Source organism: Ochotona princeps, chromosome 14 (assembly GCF_030435755.1).
Source record: "Ochotona princeps isolate mOchPri1 chromosome 14, mOchPri1.hap1, whole genome shotgun sequence".
NCBI lineage: Eukaryota > Metazoa > Chordata > Mammalia > Lagomorpha > Ochotonidae > Ochotona > Ochotona princeps.
In genome coordinates, this window is record NC_080845.1 from 52,440,150 (window position 1) to 52,458,249 (window position 18,100).

An 18,100-nucleotide genomic window follows, 5' to 3' on the forward strand; every position below is an offset into this window, starting at 1 on the left:
TTGATTTTCAACTCAACAACCAGTGTTCTGCCTTCCAGCCTCATGCTGTGGGGCTTGTATTATCATAGACTAAAATTTTTCAGTTGTGAAAGTTAAGGATTTAAACATAATTTATTTGGCAAAAAAATTATAGACTTTAAGCATGTCATTAGTTTCATCAGACGTTTCAGTGTTCCAGTATTTAAAAATGAACAAATTATGAATTTTCATGGAAAGGCTCATAATATTTCAAATTTTAAAATAGAAAACATCATAAATGCTGATGTGAAAAATTTTAAGGTCCTTACTGAGATTCAGGGAAAAAAAAAAGCTTTCAGATGCTTATTTTTCTGGGATTAAAAACTTGTTTTTTCCCTCTCGCTTAAACCACATCCTTCCCTGTAGAACAGTTAAATGAGATGGTTTTATCATTTTTAAAAATAAAACAGCTGTGATTCTGACCGGAGAACCCACGAACATTATTTCTTTTTTGTTTTATGACACAGTTTAATAGGCACTGGGGCCTCACTTACTCCTCCCCCAGTTCCTTCCCCTCGCTCTCATTCCCCACTCTAGTCTCACAAGTCCCTCGTGCTGCCAGAGCTGTCTCCCAGCAATGTAGGAGATTATCAGCCGTTTTGCTGTGAGCCCTTAATGTACCGCAGGCATGGGGACTGACTTCTCTCTGTTTCCACCTATGAACATATTAATTTCTGCTACACTCCATTATGCATCCCCTTTTATCACTTTTTTTAAAAGTTGGGAAACTGAAGCTCTTGTAAAAATGAAATAGAATCAAATAGAAAAATGAAGCCTAATGAAATAATATCCTTGCGGTAAAATAATGAATGAAGCCACAGTGAGTGGTTCCCAAACAGTGAGTTGGCATATGGCTAATAAACTGTATAATTATGAGCAAATATTTTCAGTGTCAGTCTGTGATGCTTATGTGTCCAGGCCTGGGCTTTTCCAGCTCTGTCACACACAGGGCCATTTTAGATAAGAATGAAATAGGTCCTGGGAGCCATTTCTTTGCTGATGACTGTCAAACATTTCACTAAGTGCTTTACAAAAATTTCTCTGTCTTTCACACAACAATTCTGTGAAGTTTTACCCTTATTTAATAAAGGGGTACACTGAAGTTGTATTGTACACACAACAAACAACAATAGTCACCATTTACAAAACTGTGTGATGGGTCAAAATGCTTAAAGTGTGAAGTATTCTTTTTTTTTTTCAAAGATTTATTTATTTTATTACAAAGTCAGATATACAGAGAGGAAGATCTTCCATCCGATGATTCACTCCCCAAGTGAGCCACAACGGGCCGATGCGCTCCGATCCCAAGCCGGGAACCAGGAACCTCCTGGGGTCTCCCATGCGGGTGCAGTGTCCTAAAGCACTGGGCCATCCTCTCCTGCTTTCCCAGGCCACAAGCAGGAAGCTGGATGGGAAGTGGAGCTGCCGGGATTAGAACTAACGCCCATATGGGATCCCGGGGCGTTGAAGGCGAGGACTTTTAGCTGCTAGGCCACGCCGCCAGGCCTGGTAAAATGTTTTCTTAATCACGTGCCACTTTCTGTCTTTTTAACTGTATCTATTCCTTCCTTAGAGTTACAGTATAAAAGTGGAAATGTAGACTGTTTCCTACACAGAAGACATCCACATAAGTGTTGAATGAAAAAAAGCTTAGATTTATATTTGATTTGTGTTAACTACTGAAAACTAAGTTGCACACTAAGACTCACTGGGCCATGGGTTATTCTTTAATAAAATGGGAGAAATAATTCTTTATGCTTGTCTAAAAACTAGCAATTGTGATTTAAGTGTGCTAACACAGAAAGTAATGTGGCTCTTAAGAATACTTCACACAGGGCCCGGCGGCGTGGCCTAGCCGCTAAAGTCCTCACCTTGAACGCCCCATGGGAGACCCCGAGGAGGTTCCTGGTTCCCGGCTTCGGAACGGCGCGCATCGGCCCGTTGCGGCTCACTTGGGGAGTGAATCATCGGATGGAAGATCTTCCTCTCTGTCTCTCCTCCTCTCTGTATCTCTGACTGTAATAAAATAAATAAATCTTAAAAAAAAAAAGAAAAGAAAAAAAAAAGAAAACATTTTACCACATTCCAGGATTCCTTGAATTCCTGCCAATTATTAATAAATGATTTATTTGCTAATTTATTGAATGTTCATTTAGTATGCAAAATTTTATAAAAGACATTATGAAATAATTAAATAGTGATGTTCTAAGTTGGATTTTGGTATGAAATTCATTATATACTTTAATGTTTTGCCTAATGGACCTCCATTTCAGAGGAATACTTAATTACTCGTGGTCTGTGGTTTCCAGGTATGGGTGATCGCAAACTTTTCCATGGTAACAGCAACTTCCCTGTCACAAGCACCTGCTGTGTGTAACTGCTGTGTTGTATGTCACGTGCTGGCTTGGTTTATTTCCTTGATGCATGCACCAGATGTACAGTGTTTCCACCGTCTTTAGAAATGCTCTCATGATCTAAGCCTGACCCCTGAGGAAACCCTGAGCTCGATGCCGTGTCCGCCTCCTGCACTGCACTGTGGATCTTGCTGAAGTGACTTCAGAGTTGTCCTGTCCAGACTTTCCATTTGAACATATGCAGTGCTGGGACTTAGGAAAAGATAAAGGAAGTTCGATAATGAAAATGGCTTATCTTAGGGTATCAACCTTGCGCAGAAATACAGGGGGAAACAAATTATGGTTTCATAGTAAAATGAAATTGGTTTGCTGAGGAGGTGGATATGGAATTCTCCTTGATTTGAAAGATGGAACAAAGCTCAGAGATGCTTTGGTACTAGTGATGGTCCCTTGCAACTTTGCCCACTGGGTCCTCTGACTGTGCTAATCCAGGGAAACGCCGAGCAGCCTGTTTTTCATCTGGTTCCTTTATTGCGAATTCAGCTGGAGTCTCAGCAGTATATGGAAGCCTCAGCTTTGGGCATTTGCATTGATTCTCTCTTGAGGTCGCTTATCCTTTCCAGTTGTGGAGATAAAGGACCTATTGTCCAAATCATGAAGAATTCTAAAGAAAAAAAAATTATCTGTAAAAGCCTCCAGCAATAAGAACATTAAAGGAGTATTAGTAGTCTTTATTTTATTCTTTGGGCACATTTTCAAAATTCTGTTTACATCGTCCGTTTGCCACCACTAATCTAATAGGGATTGCTAGTCATTTCCTAAACCCTGTGCAGACTTTCCAGTATTGTGGCTAATTTGATAAATGTGGGAAGCTAATTCGGATTCCCACATGCCATGCAACAAGAGAGGGACCAAGCTGAGAGGTGATAGAGGATAAATTCTGAGATTCTAAGAATGATTCTCTGGGAAGATTCCGGGTGCTTAAGAGGTGCAGGCTCCCTGTGTGACAGAAGAGCCCTAAACTGCATTAAAGTGACGCTTTGCTCATTCCAGTTCCAGAATGCGGAAGTGTATTCTTTGCTGCACCAGCCATTGTGGTCACTTGGGAAGTGAATCATCGGATGGAAGATCTTCGTCTCTGTCTCACCTCCTCTCTGTATATCTGACTTTGTAAGAATAAATCAATCTTAAAAAAAAAAAAAAAAAAGCAAAGCCAGGAGCCAGGAGCTTGCTCTTGGTTGCCCATACAGGTGCAGGGTTCCAAGGTTTTGGGCCATCCTTGACTGCTTTCCCAGGCCACAAGCAGGGAGCTGGATGGGAAGCCGGCCTGCTGGGATTAGAACCAGTGCCCATATGGGATTCTGGTGTGCTTAAGGCAAGGACGTTAGCCACTAGGCCACCGCGATGGGCCCACTTTCCTTATTGTTTATGTCATGTATCATTCCTCTTTTGTTATGGGCAAAATAACTTGGTGATCTTTTATATTATTCAATTTCCATTTCTGGTTAATGGCAGCTTAAGCAACAGAGCAGCACATTTCCCTTCAGACTTGATGTATTTAATTATTGGTATTTTCTAGGTTAATTGAGTAGTAGCAAATTGTCAGTATACTTTGCAGTCACTATATCCTACACAAAAGTCTAGGAACACCCCCTTCAAAAAAAAAAAAAAACTAAAAAAGTCCTGTGTTCTGGATGTGGAATTGGATAACATGCAAGTATATTGATAATGTGAATTGTGTTAAAGGCTGCCATTCTGTTATCACAGATGCTTGCAGCCCAAGTGTGGCAGGAATTACACATGCGATGCTTAATAAACATGTGCTATATAAACAATAGTTTGTTCTTACAAGAGCCACAAAACATGAACATGTATCTTGATATTGTTGTGAGTGCTGTCTTAAGATCTAGTTCTTAGATGCATCTCACTGTAATCAAAGGAATATTCCTTTTTTCAACTTGTGAAATGGCGCTTCTGTTCTTTTCTCGGGATGCTGGCAACGTAAGTAAACCCTGCTAAGTGCTCATGTTCTCCCCTGCGAAGGGTGTCAGAACCACTTCTCCCTGCTTTCCGATAATTTCACCATGTTTTTTATTAATCACTCTGCTTCAGCTCTCATGGGGTCTTCTGTTGAAGCAGAGCAATCGGATAAGGGTTTACCATTCTGGGGCTGGATTCTGCATTGAAAAAGACAGATGTTCGTCATGCTGAGGAAGATGAAGAATGGACAGTGTGGGAGCTTACTTTTGCAGCAGGACATTATTAACATGAATTCAATCCTATTGTAAGAAATATCGTTCATGAATATTTGGTTTTTGTGTTTTAACTTTTTTATTGCAGCAAGTGTGTTACATTTATGTTTGATAGTACAGACGTAGTTGCACAGTGACACCTCCTATATGACCATCCCTTCTCCTGCTTTCCTTTTTTTTCTTTTACTTTTTTAAAAAAAATTTAATTTCATTTTATGACACTGTTTAATAGGCTCTGGGATTCCTCCAAACCCTCCCCATGCCCTACCCCATGATGGATTCCTCCACATTGTTGCAGTAGTACAATTCAAACTCAGTCATGGTCCCTACATTGCAAGCATGTACCATGCATAGAGTCCAGCATCTTATTGTCCAGATAAAATCAACAGTTTCTTGGGAAGGCCATCTCTGGTCTGAAAGTAGAGCTGGCGGAATATCATCCCATCCAATGAAAAGCCACAAGTTAACATCAACAACAATTTACAACATTATGGAGTTAATTGACAATGGTATTGAGTGACCAGTATGTTAGAAAATGCAAGTTCTTAACCACATCCTGTGACTACTTCATTAAAAATATGGAACGCTTCACTAATTTGCGTGCCATCCTTGCACAGGGGCCATGCTAATCTTCTCTGTATCGTTCCAATTTTAGTATATGTGCTGCTGAAGCGAGCACTCTTTTTACTTTCTAACTTCGCTAAGCAAAATGGGTTCCAGTCACATCTATTTTGTTGCAAAAGACAAGATTTCATTCTTTTGTATGGCTGAGTAGTATTTCATAATGTAAATATACTCTTTTTTCCTTTGTTCATTTCTCTGTTGTGGGCCATCTGGGTTGACCCTAGCTATTTTGAAATAAGCTGCCATGAACATTGGTATAGAAATAACCTTCCATGTACTGATTTCATTTCCTTTGGGTAATTTCCAAGGAGTGGGATGCTGGGTCATATAATAGGTCTGTTTTCAGATCTCTGTATTCCATAATAGTTGTATAATCTGCTCCTGCCCATCCAGAGTGGATTAGACACCTTTTGACCAAACTCTCTGAGGCTTACTTGTGGTAAAATAAAAAGTTAGGGGCCCAGTGTGGTAGCCTAACAGCTAAAGTCCTTGTCTTGCATGCGCCACGATTCCATATCAGCACCAGTTCTAATCCTGACAGCTCCGCTTCCCATCCAGCTCCCTTTTTGTGGCCTGGGTAAGCAGTTGAGGACGACCCAAGGCCTTGGTACCCTGCACTCATGTGAGAGACTGGGATGAAGCTCCTGGCTCCTGGCTCACAGCTTTTGATCAGCACAGCTCCGGCCGTTGCGGCAATTTGGGAAGTGAATCAGTGGTGGAAGATCTTCTTCTTTGTCTTTCCTCCTCTGTATATCTGACTTTCCAATAACAATAAAATAAATTTTAAAAAGAAGTTAGGAAGGAAAGATTATTATGTAGACATCAAAATGATCATTCTAGAACATAAATATGAAGTGAATGTAATACCAAAGTAAAATAGATAAAAAAACAAATAATAGTGTGGATTCCTGGAGCAGGAGCCATGGAAACTGATCTGTATGGAAAGAGTAAGGGAAAGATTTTCAGAACCTTGGGCATCATGTAGCAGAATAGTAATTCTTGACATGTGAAATGCATCTTGGTTTGCTTTCCCTCCTCCTGTGGTTACTTATTTAATCCCTGGAAATAAATGAGAAAATCATTGTACTGTTTTTTATATTTTTATGTTATGGATTCTTAATGCCTTGACATAAGGAACATATGCGTTTACATATGCTGCATATGTCTTCGCTGGTTCAATTGCTTCGCAGGTAAATGATTTCCCGTCACTTAGGCTCCTTTAGGTTTGCTTTAAAATGAGGCGACTAGCTCTCAGGTCTGTCCTGGCAATAGCATCATCTGATTTCAGAAGCCTAATGATTTTCTGACCTGCGTTTTTCTCCAGCTGTGTAGGTGCGGCTGTGTTTGTGTTGATGTATGTCTGTGAACACTCCTGCCCAGTTATTCACCCAAGTCTTCTTTTCCTGGCTTTTAAGGTCACCTTGCTCCCGTTCATCCCTGCATCCCATACAGAAACTCCGGGAGATACTGCTTCATATAAATTTTTGCTCACATTTATGAAACTATTCATCATTTTTATAGAACATGGTTTTAAAGAAAGATCCTTACAATGTAGATGCTGAATATGTTAAACTCGCCCCACACCCAAAAAAGGACTCTGCCATGTTGTGGCTGGGCTGTGTTTCTTAAGTGCTACAATTTCTGAGAAAGAAAACCCTAACAGAAAGACAGCCTGTAGTAAGTGGAATTTATATATGTTGCCAGAACTTGAAAGTACGTAAAAGTCTCTCAAACTAGGGTAGGTCTGTTGAAACAGAAAGATATGACGTAAGACTAAAGCTTATCAGTGTACACTAACTTCTTTTCGTTTATACCCAGGCTGCTGAATCAGGTGGATTCTCTGTTAGTCCTTAGAATAACCTGTGATGGTTGACATCATCTCTATTTGTGAGGGAACTGCGGCTTCTAGAGATTTAGTAACTTGCCCATACTTTCGGAACAACATCTCCAGTAACCAGACATCTGCAGCTGTTTGGCCCAAGTTTTCTCAGTCTAAACCACTGTGCCATTTTGTGAAATAAATAAAACCACATTCTTGACTCATGTGTTTCAGGTCAACTTTTTTTTTTTTTTTTTTTTTTTTGCGCAGTGAAGCAGAGGGTGACTCTAGTGAGCTCTCGAATAGGCAGACCTATTATAATAAAGTTAACTTCACAAACCATTAAATCTAGGCTAATAGTAAGCCCAGTTATGCTTAGCACTTGCAAGTCACATAAATATTAAATTGTAAGATTTCATAAACTTCAAAATCTGCTCACCCCACAGTCTCATAACTACGCTGTCGTTAGGCCTGCTGAGACCCGTTAATTTGGTAAAATATTTGCTTGCTAAAGAGGTTCATTTGTGATACTTGAGTTGTGAACAGGAATAACTATATTTAGAGAAGCCTGTGGTTACCTACAGCAATTCAAATAAGCTGGGAAACAAGAAATTAAATTGCTTCTTCGAGGATTAGTTTCCAGGATCTGTTGTACTCTTAAAATACGTATGTATTTTTGACAAAGTTATAGGGTTGGGGGACAAAAAGAAATATTTCATCTACTGGTTCTGTCCCCAAGTGAGTGCAATAGTTTTGGCTGGTCTAGGCCAAAGCCAGGAGCCAGCAACTTCGTCTCCATCTCTCACATGATTGACAAGCCATCATCCGCTGCTTTCTGTGACACATAGCAGATGCTGCCCCAGGGCTGTGGTTTTTCTCCCCATTTCACGTATGAAATCTGTTTCTCTTTTTTTTTTCTCCCTCTGCTGTGGAAAGTGTATTACAGTAATCTTAACTCAAACATGTTAGGAACTGACGTCAATTTCTCTAGTGTTTTCTGTATTTTTCCATCTCCTTCAGTGGTACCATATTCACAGTGAGGTAAGCTTGGAAAACTTCCTCTTTCTCTTTCAGCCCTTATTTCACAAAACTAAGAAGGGCACAACTTCTATGTATCTTTATTCGGATCTCTCCTGACTTAGATTAGCTATCCATTATTACTTTTGACACTTTTGCAAAACATCGAGTTTGGCCTCCGTGACATTAGATTCTTGGCATCTGTTCCTCTACTGTCCGTTTTTATGTCATTTTGCAGTGATTGGAAGGCAAAACCAAACTCCTTGGTATGCCCAGGCCCTTCACTGGCTTCACGTTGGACTATCCTTTTCTCATGGAATGGACTCTGTCCTGTTGTTTGAACTCCTTTCCACTCTCATAAAACATCACACTGTTGTTTCATTTTTCTCTCTCTCAACATGCTTTTTCTTCCTCTCCTTATCTGTGATTCTTTTGGTGGTTATTAGAAAATCTTCTATTCCTGAGACAGTGATCCAGCTCATGAGTTATTTACCCTTGGCTATTTCTCAGATCTGATGACCCCCTCTTGTTCCTCAGTTTCATCCTTGAGCATCGAGTCTTGCTTCATCCTGCATGTGCTTCTTCTGGTCTCTTGGGAATCCCAATTCTGAGGCCAGAGACTGTTTCTTAAGACTGTGGCACTTGGCACAAAACAGATTGTCAGTTAATTTTATTAATTGATATGCCAGCAGCCAATCATGTCAGAAAGAAATTTAAATTTTGATATGCTAAAGGTAAAAATAGCTACTTTATGTTTCCAGAATTTGTCATTGAATCTCTCGTAATGTAACTAATGAAACTATACTAGTGGAAACTAATTGTTGATGAGAAATTGTTTCTAGTGTCTGGTAATTCAGGGCATATGTAATTCATATAATTCTTTGAATCTGTAGGAAGTTTTTTATTGAGTCTTTTCAATGTTATTTCAATATAAATTGAGAGCTATTTATCTTCGCAAAAATTTCTCGTATTTTTGTTTGCCTTAAAATTCCCAGGATGTTTCTTTATTTGTTGATCACATCAGTGCTTGGGAGAGTTGAGAGTTGTGTTTCTGTGTGACATATATATTTTATTTATAGTTTATATCTTTACATGCCTGTATTATATCATATAATATGCATAGTATATATTATAATTTCCATTATAAGTAGTGGCTAATTGGATTTTTATTCAGTATGAATTACTCATCCTGTTGTTTGCTGAACTTGGATGATTATGATTGAGAACCTTTCTTCCTCAAACAAATGAATGTTATAATTTGGGAACCATTATAAGGTTCCTTTATTAAGGTCATGGAATAAAGTTATCATACATGAAAAAAAACATATTAAAGGGGAGGCAGCTACAGACTGAGAAATCCTGGAGCTGATGACTAGAGAACGCTGTTAATAAGGCAATGAATTGAGGAGTTCCGCCCACACCAAGAGCTTAAAATGTGCCTTAAGTACAGCATAATATTTAAGCAGAAGCACATTTTTCTCTTTTATTTTTATTACAGTTATAATAAAAGCAACCTTTAAATCCAGTTTAATTTAATAATTGTTGCTGTAGTTCTCCTGCTGGTGTTTGTAATGTGTAATGAATGATTTCACTAAGACTGAATTAGGCAATGTATAACTTGTGCAACCTCTGAAGTCAGTACAATTTCATTAAAATCATTATTAGTTTCTGGTGTGGATTACGATACACTTTCTGTGAATACAAATCAGATTGTAGGTAGTAGAATAGTATTAATATGAAAAACCTTTGTAAAAGCTAAAATCTGACAAAGGTAGGTTCATTTGCTTGGTTTATTGCAATGATATTGACATCTCTTCGTTTACCAATGGATAAAAGATTTCCTCAATGTGCGTCATCAAAGTGGACTATTCTGAAATCTATATGGATACATAGAATTTAAAACTAGGTTATGTTACAGATTTTAAAATCTGCGCTTCTTTATATTTTGCCTAAATAAATCCATCATGCATTTATATTTATTCATTGATTTATATAATTACATGTTTTCCAATTTTGGAAATTGTGCTAACTCAATTTATTACTGCGGTTAAGTTCATCAAACTGACAATCTTTTCTGCTTAAAGTTGTCTGTAGTGTCTAAACACATGGAAGCAAAACACTGGAAAGTTGATGGAAGCACTGTGTTTTCAAGATAAAATAGGGTGAGGCACATGGCGCTTCTAAAAAAAGATAAATATTTGTATGTTGTCTCCTCCAACAAGTCTAAGAACGCATCATCTCACAGATGAAGTGTCTTCTAGCATCTTGATTCCGGTGAACTCCCTGAGATGTCTGTGTCATATGGCAGCATGAACAAGCAGAAAACATTAACCAAAAAGGAGCTTGGAGTCACCTGTGTTATATTTACTACAATTAACAATTCCTAGTCTCCTGTGTCCTTATCAAATGTTGTTTGAGAATCACATCCTGTCTCTCCTGCTCCCCAGCTCATCTGCTCCTCTTTGCAGAGAGGATGCAGCGCCACAGGCTTGTGCAGTCATGGCATGTGTGAAGACTCGTATGTTCTGAGCAAGAACAAGAAGCATGTCAGTGCTGTCTCATGAGCCTCACAGATCAGTGTAATTCAGAACTCATGGATTGCGGAAATGTGTCCTTTTAGAACCCATGAGTTAGTGGAAAAATAAATGCTGAGGTCAGTTTTAGAACACACTTGGGCTTGCAACTTTCGTTTCATTAGCTCTTTGAATTTTGTGTCCCTAAATATGTGCAGATGGAATTGGGGTCAGTTGCATTTTTTCCCTGTTCGGTATCCTTTGTAACTGATTGTCAGTTTGCTGAGTTTAGAGATGGAGGTCTGATGCTGTCCCCTTCTCTGTCCTTGCATGCAGTGCATTGAATCATTGTTACTGATAGCTATACTTTTTCTCTTGGCATTGAGATCCATTGAATGTACTGATTGTTTCTAATTTCCAGACCTAGAACAATTTGGACATAAATTATATCTCTTAAGTGACTAAATCAATAAATTATGATTTTCCTAGTTTTATTTCCCAGCCTTGTAAGACACAGTTTTGATTATTTAAATTCTTTGTCAATTGGTTAATACTTTACTCTCTAATGACGTCATCAGTCAGTAGGAATAACAATATTCATAGAGTAAAACAAATATAATTCTTTAGGTCTACCGTATATAGACAAAAGCATAACTCCTACAGAAAATTGCATGGATTCAGGATGAACATGTTTTATTGATCTTTTTTTTTACTCATGTAAAGTGAACAAATTTTGAGTACCTTGGAGTACAGATTTAGGAGCACACTTCATATCCTACCTTAGCCTCTGGCCCTGTCCACCTGTCTCCTCCCTTTCTTCTCTTAATTTTTTTACACTGGAATATTTTTCATTTCACTTTGTAATCACAAGCTGAACATTTCATTAGGCAAAGATATCAACACAGAACAAGTAGAAATAAAACAAACTATTGAGATTCCTCAGAGATATAAACAGAGTAAACAGTAATCAAATACCAGAGTATCAGTCTCACTCATGTAGAGTATCTTTTTTTCTCCTTGTTAGTTATCACAAGGAAAAATATAATATTTACCATTTTTGAACTGATTTCCCTAAGCATAATGGCTTTCTCTTGAATCAGTTTAGTTACAAAAGACAGGATTTCATTCTTTTTTATCTGAGTAGTGTTGTATAGTTATATTTAACACATTTTCTTAATCCAGTTGTCAGTTGATGGGCAGCTTGTCTTAACTAATGTGCATTGAGATTCCACAAATATAAAGTACAGCTAACTTACGTGCTGATTTCATTTTATATGGATAAATACCCAGTGGTGAGGTGACTGGATCACATGGTATTTTCAGATCTCTGAGGAGTCTCAGTGCTGTTTTTCATAATGAGCCTGTTGAATTGGAACGATAATTGAATATAAATGCTCAGGAAAATATAAATAAAACTTTCTTTTTCACATATCTCAACTTTTTGTATTTTGACAATATTAAAATTAATACATATAGTCTGATCTGTTTTTAGATAATCACACTTGGTATGTTCAGTTTAACATCACAGTAGTTTATTCAAATACTACTTACAAGTTCACTGAATAAATTAAACTGTTACAGCTTTTGATGGTGTTTGAAAATTTAGAGAAGATTGTAAGTAGTCCAATATGCTGTGCTTTGTGAATTTTGTCTTTGGGAATTGAACACAAAAGCGCCAGTTTTCCTGTCTTATATTTGCATCAGTTTTAAAGTACCAAGTGTTTCATGCTTGTCTTTAAATGCATTTGTTCTTCTCAATTGCTTTAGTATTCTTTGTTTTTTTTTTTTTTTCAAGGGAAATGATACCTATGTCTTTTATCACTAAAAGAGCAAAACCATAAAAATAACTAGGTTTGCTGTCTGCCTGCAGGCTTTGAACAGCCTGGAGTTGGGATTGATGATTCCAACTCTGGGTACAGACTCATCACCCAGCCAGTTTTAACTCTTTGTAAGGTCGCATTTCTTGCAGAAATTCACACAGTTGGCACAGTGCCTCTTTTTGTGAAACTCATTTCTTTTTTCTCTGCGGAAAGTACTTTAAGCGTACTCTGAAGAATGAGTTGCACTGTGTATTTGTTTCCTTTCAAAATCAACTGCACGCGTTAGAAATGTTGTTCCAGGCTTTTCTCTATGCATTTTATGTATTTGAAGCAGTCTTTAACTACCTGGGAAATGCAAAGGCCTGTCTCATTCTTTAGTCCCCGTGAGAGCTGCCAAAAATATGTCATTAAAATTAGTTAATACATTTGTGGTTTTTGTCCGTAATGATGGATCCTTTGTGTCCTTAAGCAAGTCAGCGTAAGAAACACAGGTACGGTTGTCCTTTAAATAATAAGAAATATCTAGGATAATGGATTTTCCTTGTCACAAGAACCTAATGATGAGTGAAAGGGTTTATCTGAGTGCTTCTACCAGCTCACAGAGACTCATAAATGTGCCAAGCTGCAGAACTCTTTGGGAATATAGGGTTGTGGCGTGGGTTCACAGTGTCCAGAGACATATTGGCTAAAGACAGAGTTGCTTGGGAACATCAGTGAGCATGAAATTGATATTGATTTAATGCCCAACAAAAATGTTCAGAAATCTGAAATGTAGTTCTGAAGTGTAAGCATGCAGACTTTTCTGGGTATTTATGTGTGATTTTATTTCAGTGTCTTAATTTTGGTTTTTTTTTTGGTTTGCTTTTTCAATTTTTAAAACTGTTAAGATGATTTTTTGATAATAAGGCACAGAATGCCGAAAATGAGAGAAAAGTTGTTAAAAAATAGGTTAGAAGTTCTTGACTTCTCAGTGCTGCTGGTGCCTTGCTGCTTTGTCTTCTCTCTGCCTCTCTCCCCATTTTTTTAGCCTTCTTCCTTCCTCCCTCCCTCCCTCCCTCTCCTGCCTGCCTTTTTCCCCTCCTTCCTCTTTTTCCTTCTTAGTTCAAACTAAGATCTCCAGAAGCCATCTAAAATATGGACTCCAAGACAACTTTCAAGTTTCAGGCTACGAAAAGCAGCTCCTTTGCCCCTACAGTTTGGAAAAAAATGAAAAGAAAGAATTGATAGTGACAGTCCTTCGTAATATATTATTGTAATTTAAAAATATACTTGCTTGTCACTTTTACAATTGATTTCTTTGAGGAACTCTTCTGTATTTTTAGTGTAATTAATAGAAGCCATAAATCTTTGCAAGCTGTTTTGTTAATGGCACAATAATAAAGGACATGAGGTTTTAGGATGACACTCTGTTATTTAGCTAAAAACTGCTTGTACCATTTAATAAATGTGTCAAATGGAGCCCAACCACAGCACACTAAAATCTAAAGCTATTACAAGTTTACTTGGCTTTCTGTAACTGTGTGTAGTTAAACTATTTTTCTAGTAGAGTAATAATTGTTTGATTTGCACTGCTTACCTTAAAAAATTAAAATACTATAGCATTATCCAGATCTTTCAATTTAGATTTAGTAAAGGTAGTCTCTTATATAAATATCTTTATATTGTTATATACATTGCAGGTATTTCCTTTTAAGTAATTATAATTCTTGATTAAGACCTAATTATTTTCTTAAGATAGATAACCAACATTTCTGAATCAACCTCATTCTTCCAAATAACTAAATTTTATCACCATTCACTTTGTTTCTGCGGTTCTAGGGAGTTCTGTCGTGTTTTCTTTTTTATGTTGGTTTTTTATGTTGATTCTAAATTAGTAACTAGAATCAAGAATTCTATTGTGCTATTTGCATGTGAATTTTTCATACTCCTTAACCTACACATTTCATTTCAGTTATTTTTATAAATAATATTAATTATTAATATCGGTGCTAATTCTGCAAAATCAACAATCAGTCAGCCAAAATTAGTTTCTCCTCTGCCTAGAAATTTGTGCTACTTATAAAAAAAACCATACATTAAGGAAGAAAATTGAACTTTTATTTTTTTCTGGCCACCAAACACTTTAGACTGAAACTTTGCAGTTGGTAGTATGTATAGTGAATTTTGAAAGTACAAATATAAAGCTTGATTTAGATGAATGACCTAGGCTTAAGCTGAAATTCTGTAATATATAACACAAATAACGTTTTTATTTTTACTAATGCAGTTTGTTCCCAAGGTTTGCTCATGAAAACAAAAAGTTTTCAGTTTTCCTTATTCTTAGACTTGCTTTAACTTTTGAAGATTATTTCTTTATTTGAAAGGCAGGGAAAGAGAGAGAGAGTTGGGGGGGAGAGAGAGAGAGAGAGAAAGAGAGAAAGAGAAAGAGAAAGGAAGAGAGAGAGATCCGTCATGATGTGACTCAATTCTGAACTGGCCACAATGGCTCTTACTGATCCAGTCCAAAGCCAGGAACCATGAGCCATTTCCTTCCCATGGGGGCAGTGCCCGATGCAATTGGACCGTCTTCTGCTGCTTTCCCATGCTGTTTTCAGGGCACTGAATTGGAAGCGGAGAATCCAGTGCCCATATGAGCTGCTGATGTTGCAGATGTTGGATGTACTTACTGCACCACAGCACTGGCCCTTGGACTTGGTGCTTTAGCCAGCTAAATTTATCCTTACAGATTTGATCTTCAGAAGTTCTTTAAATACTTTTCAGTTACATCGCCTGGAAAATTTCCACTCCCTCTCCACGTTCTCCTTTAGCTTCTATTCTCCATAAATTATTCTGTTTGATTTTGATTGCAATCAAGCAGTTATTTAAAAAAAATTAAATCAGACCTGCCAATAAAAAAAAAACACATTGAATCTGTGAATGTAAGACATTGGAATAAAAATGAGCTAAAGGAGCACTCAAAGGTGGCAGATGTCTCTTCCTTTGAAATAGGTTTCAGCCATCTACAGAGAGGCAGCCAAGTATGTTACATGAAATAGACTAGATGCTACCACTAACCAAACTTCTCCCTAAAAGATGAATGAGGTATAATGCTTGGAACATGTGAGCGTGTTACCTTGAAAACTCAAGGAGAATTAATGTACAGAGGAATTCCTGTTTCTACTCAGTTAATCATGCAGATAGGGAAATTATTCTCAGTCATCCCAGTGAGCCCAGAATAACCAAAAGGGAGACAGAAGACCCAAAATCATACACGAAGGGGAGAATTCAGTAGCTTTTCCTGGCAGTGAAGATGAAAGGGATCGGGCCTGGCACAACAGTGTAATGGTTAAAGTCCTCGCCTTGAACACGCCAGGATCCCATATGGGCGCCGGTTCTAATCCCAGCAGCTCCACTTCCCATCCAGCTCCCTGCTTGTGGCCTGGGAAAGCAGGAGAGGACGGCCCAAAGCCTTGGGACCCTGCACCAGCGTGGGAGACCTGGAAGAGGCTCCTGGCTCCTAGCTTTGGATCAGCTCAGCTCCAGCTGTTGCGGTCACTTATAGAGTGAATCAATGGATGGAAGATCTTCCTCTCTGTCTCTCCTTCTCTCTGTACATCTGCCTTTCCAATAAAATAAATAAATCTTTAAAAAGTGAAAGATGAAAGGGATCACAAACTAAAAAATACAGGTGACTTTTACAACCTGGAGAATTCAAGAAAATAGATTTTCCCTGGGAGTCTTTCAGATGATGGTGGCCCTTGCTTGATTTAATCCAGTCAAGCCCAGGCAAAACTTCAGACCGCCAGAAATGTAAAGTAAATTATTTTGTTTTGTTTTATTTTAAGGCACGGAGTTTGTGGCAGCTAATTATAGCAGCAATAGGGAGCTAATTGCTACTGTAATTTTACTTGCAATGATCTTATTTAGTGTGCATCTTATTAAGCTCCAATGCAAATCTGTGGTAGAATTTCTTTACTTATAATTCACATATCTTTGTGTCCTAGCTCTTACACCAGAGAATTCTTTTGAGTGCCTTTGAGTCTTCAGAATTTTTTTTTTGAAAAAAATACATCCATTTTTTGAAGGCAAAAAAAAAATAAATCCATTGGATTCGCATCTACTTCCACTCAGTGATAATAATGGCTTTAATTGCTTTTGGATTCTTTGGCAGAAAAGCAGCCTAGTATTCAATCATTAAAAGAAAATTTTGAGGAAAGAAAGGATAGAAAAATTGGTAAACTTGTCAGATATCAATAGAACAGACTGAGGCCTGTGGAACTTGACTGGCCACAGCTTGCTTCCCACCCTCTTTTAAATTGTCTGCACACTTATATTTTAGGATGCATCTACAAAAATGAGAATACACTAAAGTTAAAATACCTTGGAGGGGGCAATCAACTGAGCCCAGAATAAGTCACCATTGTTAGAATTCCACACTTACATCACTCCTGTATGTCATTAATGTCATAATAAGAACTCTATTCCTTTTTTCTTAGCTGTTTTCCAGCCTAGCTTAAGGGAGGCTATATCTGTTTCAGACACTCTAAACCATCTGGATTCTATTATCAGCCTTAATAAAATCAATTCTAGCTCACCATCACAACCCGTTATCTATATATACTTAAATATGGCCATATTCACTTTTCAAAAATCAATTCCCATAACCTCACTCATCTTTAATTGCTCACAACCAGATGGAGGTGATCAGATGGAGGTGACCTCTGTTACCTCCGGTGTAATTCTCTTTCAGGAAACAGATGCATTTACATGTCACAAATTTGCAATTGTACATTTTAAAACTGTAGCTTGCATGAAACTTCAGTGACATTCCTTGCAAACTAGAAAATGTTGTAACAGGTTGTGTGAGCACAGCTCAAGAATCAGAGGAACTTGTCAGTGTCAAGTTTCTCATTCAGAGGGAAGCATGGCTTTGTTGATTTCTGAGGTGACAGACATGCCAAGGCATCCTAGTTCCAGGATGCCATCCAAGGCAGGTTTCCGGGGAGGAACAAGGCTGGCTGGGAGCTTCTGTCATCTACAGAAACCGGGTTCTGTTCTGAACTTCTTGTTCTAGTTTCTAAGGAAAAATAGCTTATGCTGACAAGCAGATCCTCACTCTAAGTACCATCTTCCTTTCAACAATGTTCATTCAGATGGTTCTATTTATCTAGGTGGCTTTCATGTTTCTCTTCTATTTCCTTCTTGAGCTATTATGCTGAAGGAAGAGGAATATGTTCGTAATCCAGAAACACTGAGAAAGTATTTGTAACTATACATATTTGTTTACTTAATCTCAGGATTCATGAGTGTAATCTAGAGGAATTTGGTGCTTTACATGGTAAGTTTTTGTGAGGTGTGACTTTCATTGTTTGGCAGTGTAAATTCAGCCTCTTGAAATCTTGGGTCGTTGGTAGGTTGGTATATTCATCTGGTGCAGCTGTTCCATATACTGTAAGGGTTAATATAAATAAATAGTTTTAAAATGATTTTCCTCAACGCTATTTTTATTACAAATTTTCACTCTGAATAATGTTGATGTCATGCACTCATGTGCCTGTCAGATTTTTCTATGTGGCTTTCATATCTATATTTTAGTTTAAAGTAGTATACTAAGAATTTGTGGGACTTTTCACAATCTTTATATCTTAGTTTGTAGCAATCTAGTAGGAATAACTTGTATAAAAATACCAATTCCTGGACTCGT

The 18,100-nt window shown here is 37.7% G+C and overlaps 1 protein-coding gene and 1 non-coding gene across 18 annotated transcripts in view; one reads left to right on the forward strand and one right to left on the reverse strand.

The window, feature by feature from the left end:
• Positions 1-18,100, forward strand: part of PTPRD (protein tyrosine phosphatase receptor type D) — a 1,483,320-nt gene that overhangs the window by 1,226,293 nt on the left and 238,927 nt on the right. The window lies entirely within an intron of this gene.
• On the reverse strand, positions 5,197-5,303 carry LOC118759982 (U6 spliceosomal RNA). The gene has a single exon (XR_004996506.2). It is a non-coding gene; the product is annotated as a U6 spliceosomal RNA (small nuclear RNA).